Below are 7,500 nucleotides of genomic sequence, written 5' to 3' on the forward strand. Positions count from 1 at the left end.
TTATGTTTGAAAAATTATGTATACAAAGGAAAGGTAAGCCTACAGTTAATCAAAGTCTGTGAATCTACACAATAAGTGATGTCACATGGTTTGTGTTCAGACATTGACCAGCAAACCTCCGCCATGTGTATTTTGGTCTATTTTAGCATGATAGAGTTTGTAAGCCTCCCTTGTGATTCATTGTCAAATAAGGAGCCAACCCAGGCTATGCTTTATTAGAATATATGTGATAGAAGTTTATTGGCCTTTGCCAGAATGTAAAACATAGAATCAACAGTATCACTGGATGAGATTTAGGGCACAGTATTGTTTTTTTTATTACTACAATTTATGGTATAGTTACTTTTTAAATTAAATATAGTAATGACAACTTTAGCAGTATGAGGAGTAGATGTATTGATAAATTCCAAAACATTTTTTGTCTCTGGCAAAATTGTCATTGTTTTAATTTGTTTAAATATGTTATTTAAAGTTGTTTAGTATAAGATAGAGACCTACAATTCCCCAGCATGATCATGAGCATTTTATGTTTGTAGACCTCCCTAACAATTTAGTGAATGTGGCGAATTTCCTTTTGCCATTGCTAGGTTGCTGAAGGCACACAGGCCAGGATGATTTATCACAAGATTTCTTTGTTTGATTGAAAAAAAAAAACAGTTTGCAATTTTATGTGTCAGAAAAAAAAATCTTTGATCTATTAATTCCATTTACTTTATTTATTTAGTAATGTCCAAAACAGTAGAGTTACCCCATACACTTCAAACTTAAATCTTTGTCTTGAACCATATGTACCATAAAGATAACTTAAACCATTATAAGGGTATACTGACTTTCATCTCTGTGTCCAGCCTGTCACTCCACATCACATAAAACACACCACCTGGGCTTAGACTCTCCTCAATAACCAGGCTATGAGGCAACTACAGCATTCTGAATAAGTATAGCAAAGACCTTAGAGATTGAAATACAAAGGTGTTATACAATTTGTGTAGTAGTAATTAAAATATTGTACATGAGAACATTTATTTTAGTGTGTGTGTGTGTGTGTTTGTGTGTGTGTGTTTGTGTGTGTGTGTTTGTGTGTGTGCGTTTGTGTGTGTGCGTTTGTGTGTGTGTGTGTGTGTGTGTGTGTGTGTGTGTGTGTGTGTGTGTGTGTGTGTGTGTGTGTGTGTGTGTGTGTGTGTGTGTGTGTGTGTGCATGTGTGAGTGTGTGCATGTGTGAGTGAGTGAGTGAATGAGTGAGTGAATGAATGAGTGTGAGTCTGTCTGTCTGTCTGTCTGTCTGTCTGTATTTTAAATTTTATGTGTGTATATTGTTTGAAGAATATGTGTTTGTGCGTTTGTCCCTATTTGTGTGTTTACAAGAATATGAGTATAAATACATTGTGAGCATTGGTTCGTGTATGCCTCCTTTTGAATGCTTATGAATTTGTATGTTTTACACATGAACTCATTTAACCAATTGGCAAGTTAGAAAATAAAACACAAGAGAAACACTTTATAGTGATTTTTTTCAGCTTATCTAACCATCCCACACTATGACCTTATTATTAACTTATAGGGCTCAGCATCAAATGATAAGAGGAGGGAGTTGATAAAGCATAGTGAGAGTAAGAGAGATAAGGATACACTAGTAAATTGGCTTTGGGTTTTCCTTATTACTTTTGTATTTGCATGTGACTCTGTTCCCATCCTGTTCTTTTTACTTGTGTTTCTTCTTTACTCTTTGTTTGCTCCTTTCTTCTTGCTCATCTCTTTCTATTTTTCTTCTTGCTCATCTCTTTCTATTTTTCTTCTTGCTCATCTCTTTCTATTTTTCTTCTTTCTCTCTTCCTCTCAACTCACTCTCTCTCCTTCTCTCTCTCTCTCTCCCTCTCCCCATCCCTATCCCTATCCCTATCCCTATCCCTATCCCCATCCCCATCCCCATCCCCATCCCCATCCCCATCCCCATCCCTATCCCTATCCCTATCCCTATCCCCATCCCCATCCCCATCCCCATCCCCATCCCCATCCCCATCCCTATCCCTATCCCTATCCCCATCCCCATCCCCATCCCCATCCCCATCCCTATCCCTATCCCCATCCCTATCCCCATCTCCATCTCCATCTCCATCTGTCTCTCCCCCTCTCCTCCATCTTCATCCCTCACTTCCTCCCTCCCTCCCTCGCACCCTCCCTCCCTCTCTCGCTCCCTCTCTCGCTCCCTCTCTCGCTCCCTCCTTCCCTCACTCCGTCCCTCCTTCCTTCCTCCTCTCCTTCTCTCCTCAACTTCTCTCATCCTCACCTTCTGTCCTCTCCTTCATCTCTCCCTCTCCATATTTCAACATGTTGACATAGCTGTAAGGTTTTGTAAAATATATGTGAGCCCAAAGAGGGACTAAGATTGGGGTGAGGATAACCTATGTTACCTCATCCTTTTGAGATGTACGTAATCACTTGTCTCAATAAACTCGTCAAAGTCAAAAGTCCCTCTCCTCCTTCCTTTCCTCCTTCATTCTCTTCCATTCCCTCCCTTCGTACGTATGTACAGAATGTCCGTCAAGTCTTTGCGTGTGTGTGGCTGTGTGTGGCTGTGTGCGTCGTTGACTCTGATAGTGCGATCCAGGTTTGGGGTTTAAGGGTGAGTGTTCAAGGTCGTTCCACCTGCCTGGTCGACTGCGACGAAGTGAACATCGGCCGCAAGACAGGACCATAGGGCGGATGGGGACGGGGAGGGAGGGGGAAGGAGGGGAGGGGGTGACGCTCTTTGCTTGTTCTGTGTTTATTATATGTTGTTTGTTGTAGCAGGTGGCGTGGTTTGTTTTTGTTGTGTGCGGGTTACTCTGCTGTGTAGGCTTGTTTATCGTGAACTATTGGCTATGTTGTCCGTTGTGTAGTAGCCCTGTTTACCGTGGGTTACTGTGATTATTTTTTGTTCCTTTCAGTGCTTGTTTTAGCGCAAACTGCCATGATTGTTTTTTTTCTGTTTGTGGTTTCCGTAGGCCTATTTACGCTGAACAGTTCGTGTTCCTGTGTTGTGTAACCATAGTTGCTGACAGCTGCTCATTTTTGTTCTTGGTCGTATTGCCTTTATTTATCGTTCATGCTTTCCTTATTTTCTCTAAGTTTTGTCTCCTTGTTTTTGTTTAATTTATTTTCTACTTCTCCTTTCCCCTCCCCTTCCCTTCCCTTCCTTTCCCTTCCTTTCCCTTCCTTTCCCCCTCCTTCCTTTCCCTTCCCTTCCCCTCTCTTCCTTCTCCCCTTCCCCTCCCCTCCGCCCCTCTTTTAAAGCAGACCCAGCATCATCATTGCCATTATTGCATGAGATGTTGATGATGATGATGCAACAGATGATGACTGAGGAGAGCATCACACTGGGGATCATCTCGTCTCGGGCGTGTGCAACAAGCGCGTTAATTTTGGGGATGATGAAAGACGAACGAGAGGAGGGAGGGGAGAGGGTGGGAGGGTAGGTGGGATGAGGAGGAGGGAGGGCGCGAGAGGGGGGAATGAAATGAAGAAGGGAAGGATGGAAGGAAGGAGGTAGGTAGGGTGGGTTGGAGGTGGGGGTGGAGGAAAGAGGGAAAGAGGGAGGGAGGGATGGAATGGAAGGGAAAGAATGGAAGGAGGTTATGGAAGTAGGGAAGAAGAAGAGAGTGGAGATTGATAGATGCATAGGGTGAGTGATTAGAGAGAGAGTGAGTGAGTGTGTGAGTGAGTTTACTAGGCTACTTACCTGATATATTCTTATCTTGCATTAAAAAACATATGTATAGATATGAATAGATGGTGAGTCTGGGGACGTCACCACCATAATCATCATCATCACTATCATTATAATCACCACCACCACCACAAACACCAACCTACCACCACCACCACCTTCCATTAGTTCGAAAAAACACCTCCAAAATGCCCTCGATAGAAGCACAAGCTCATTAATTCCGGGTCTCATTTCCGTTCCGTGCGCCAAAAACAGCAAGCACTAAAGAGGCGCCCTGGCTAAGAGGTGTCGTCGATACGTCGCCTTGACGCGAGTTGGTGTCGTTGGCGTTTGGGTCGGTCGTTTGAGTGAGAGGAAAGATGGGGTCGTTTGAGGGCAGAGGAGAGAGAGAGAGAGAGGAGGGAGGGGGGAGAGGTAGATGAGAGAGAGGAGGGGAGGTGGGTGGATGAGAGTGAGGGAAGGAGAGAGGGAGGGAGGGGGGAGATGGATGAGGGAGTGGGGAGGGATTAATGGGGGTGAAAAGGAAGGAGAGAGAAGGATGTGAGAGAGTAAGGGGGTGGATGAGAGAAATAGTGGGAGAAGGATGAGAGAGAGGGGGAGATGGATGGGAGAGAGGGAAGGAGAAGGACGAGAGAGAGGGGGGATAGACGAAAAAGAGGGAGAGGCAGAGGAGAAGGAGAGGGTGGGATAGGAATAGGCAAATACGCAAACAGACCGACAGACAAATAGATACAAATACACGTGGGGGCGAGCAGAAAATAGACCTCTTTACGATCTCTGCCAAAACCGGATTTGAGGCAAATTAAAGTAGCTGTTGGCACGGCACATGCGCTCAAAGGATCAAACCGCTTGACTGACTTTAGTTTTGCTTTTAATTTCCACTGGTTCATTTTTATTTTGTCGAGTTTTTAGTGGTATTGAAATTTTCGTTGGTATTTATAGTGGTATTTAAACTTAGTTTGGTATTAAAAATGAGTTTATAATTGTATTAATGTAGATTTTAGTAATTTTGATAGTATTAAAAGTACCTAAAAGAAAATAGTTAGTATCGTAGGGGTATTAAGATATCTTGTTATTTTTTAGTGATATATAAGAAAAGAAAAGTTGAAAGAGATATCATTTCAAGGGATAACCGGATTGCGGTGGGTTTGAGGGCGAAGAAATTTGTCCTTCGGTTATCACAACGGGGATTAAAGGGGATAAGAGCCGGGTGATGATTTTGAGGGGGAGGGGGGGAAGGTGGATGGTGAGGAGGAGGGGGAGGAGAGAAAGGGGTGGGGGAAGGTAGGGCGGCGAGGAGGAGGAGAGGAAGGGGTGGGAGGGATGTGAAAAGGTGTAGGGGAGTTTGGCCAGGAGGAGGAGGAGGAGAAGGAGAAGGAGAAGGAGAAGGAGAAGGAGAAGGAGAGGGTAGGGGGTTAGGCCATGAAGAGGAGGAGGGGAGGCGGAAGAATGCGTCGTGGAGGGGGGAGGAGAAGGGGGAGGAGGGGAGGTGATGTATACGAGTTTTAGGTGCAAGTTGGGTACGCGAGCAGGCAGGCATCGAGTCAAAATGTAATATACAGCTGATAACGATGATGATGATAATGCAGACGACGAAAGTCGTGATAACAAGAATAACAGTTGTCACTATTGTTAGTACTAGCGCTAGCGCTGCCGCTCTCATCCTCTTACTTGAGATAGCAACAAGACCTCAGCAATTGTAATATATTATATAATGAATCTAATGTTACTACTGGTACTGCTACTCTTGCCACTCTTGCTGCCGTTGCAACTAGTATGATTACTCGCTTTTGTTTCTGGTATATTTATTTGTTTACTACATGTAGGACAACGGCAACTAACACAAGATTACGGGGATAACAATATCTACGTCATTATAATTACCGTTCATAGCATCATCTTTATCGTCATTATTCTTAACGTCATTGTCATTTAAAACATTACCATCATTCCCAACATCATCACCATTCCTAACATCATCATCATCTTTCGTAACATCATCGCTTAGAACACCATTATGGCAAACAACATCATCACGGACAACTATTTTGACAACAAGCTTCCTGACAGCAATAGCCACTACGGCCACGGCTACTACGTTCATATATGTTGCCATTTCCACCAGTATTATTAGCATCACCACCATTTCTGCCAACAGTGGTGATGGTCATAAGTATTTTCAAAGGAGATCTAACATACCTGAAGGAAATGTTATTGACTGCTTTCGCATTTTTCTTTCTTGCGGATTTTGGGGATGTGACAGAGGCAGAGGCAAACAAAAAGAAAGGCAGACAGTCAGACAGTCAGACAGTCAGACAGACAGACAGACAGACAGACAGACAGACAGACAGTCAAACAGACAGACAGAGAGGGAGGGAGGGGAGACGGGAAGGGCTTCTTGATCCCGAGAAGGATAAATCAATCGGTCAGTGAATAAATAAGTCCTCGCCCCCATTAAGAGAGCCCCGAGTGATATAGTCATCGAGGGGAAGTTGCCCATCAAACACATGAGCTCGAAGGGAGAGGAGAGGGGAGAGGAGAGGGAGAGGGAAGGAAAGGGAGGAGAAGGAAAGGGGAAGGATGCGGGGAGGAAAGGAAAGGGAGGAGAAGGAAAGGGGAAGGATGCGGAGAGGAGAGAGAGGGGAAGGGAGAGGAGAGGAGAGAGTGGGGACGGGAGAGGAGAGGAGAGAGAGGGGACGGGAGAGGAGAGGAGAGAGAGGGGACGGGAGAGGAGAGGAGAGAGAGGGGACGGGAGAGGAGAGGAGAGAGAGGGGACGGGAGAGGAGAGGAGAGAAGAGAGAAGAGGAGAGAGTGGGGACGGGAGAGGAGAGGAGAGAGAGGGGACGGGAGAGGAGAGGGGAGAGAGGGACGGAGAGGAGAGAGAGAGGGGACGGAGAGGAGAGGGAGAGAGGGAGAAGGGAGAGGGGAGGAGAGGAGAGGAGAAGAGGGAGGAGAGGAAGAGGAGAGGAGAGGAGAGGAAAGAGGCGAAGGGAGCGGAGAGGAGAGAAGAGAGAAGAGGAAAGGGAAGGGGAAGGGGGAGGTGATCGTTGGTGTGAGCCACAGGTAGCAACGGCGTGGGGTGAGGTGGCGTGACATCGGGGCTTGACATCGCTCTAGGACAAAGACACAACGATGATGGAAGGAGGGGAGGGTAGGGGAGGGGAGGATGGGGGGCACCAGCAGCATCCCCGAGCCCGGAGAGCTGAGGGAGAGCGATCCGTCAATCACTCTTGAGCGGTTCCTGCGGTTGTTTTAGCGAGTCGTCCGCGCACGGTTTCGGAGAATGGCGCGAGTGCCTCAGTCCCTCCTTTGGCACTGTGTTTTTTTTTTCTCTTACCATTGCTGTTTTTGTTTCGCGTTTTATTTCGGAGGGAGAGGGGAAAGAGAGGGGAGAGAGGAGTAGGGAAAAGAAAGGAATGATTTAAGGAAGACGAAGGAAGGATAAGGGAGAAAGAAAGGGAGAGGGAGAAGGACGAGAAGAAACGTTCGCTTTTGTTGAGACAGATGGCCGTGTCACGTGACAAGGCACCGTTGCCATAGTAGCGGCGGGCCTCCCGGCATGGACTCGGAGATCACGTGACATAGATGCCACTTTTTTCCTATTTGGCTGAGTTTCCTTAGTACACTTGTTCTTTGTTATTTGTTTTGGTTCACTTTTTTAAGGTGTTGTAGGGTTAAGTTTTGTTTATTTCATTTTTTTTATTGTTTCCACTTTATGTATTTATTATTTCCTTTTGTATCTATTGTATGGTATTGTGAGTGTTGGTTTTGGGAGTTCCTACAAGTATGGATAC

The 7,500-nt window shown here is 45.5% G+C and overlaps 1 protein-coding gene across 2 annotated transcripts in view; it reads left to right on the top strand.

The window, feature by feature from the left end:
- The window catches only part of Acsl (Acyl-CoA synthetase long-chain), a 71,916-nt gene that overhangs the window by 908 nt on the left and 63,508 nt on the right, over positions 1–7,500 (top strand). The gene's annotated exons all lie outside the window — the stretch shown is intronic.

The sequence above is a fragment of the Penaeus japonicus genome, unplaced genomic scaffold, assembly GCF_977035675.1.
Source record: "Penaeus japonicus unplaced genomic scaffold, GWHDUDI00000001_assembly GWHDUDI00000021, whole genome shotgun sequence".
NCBI classification, from domain to species: Eukaryota; Metazoa; Arthropoda; class Malacostraca; order Decapoda; family Penaeidae; genus Penaeus; species Penaeus japonicus.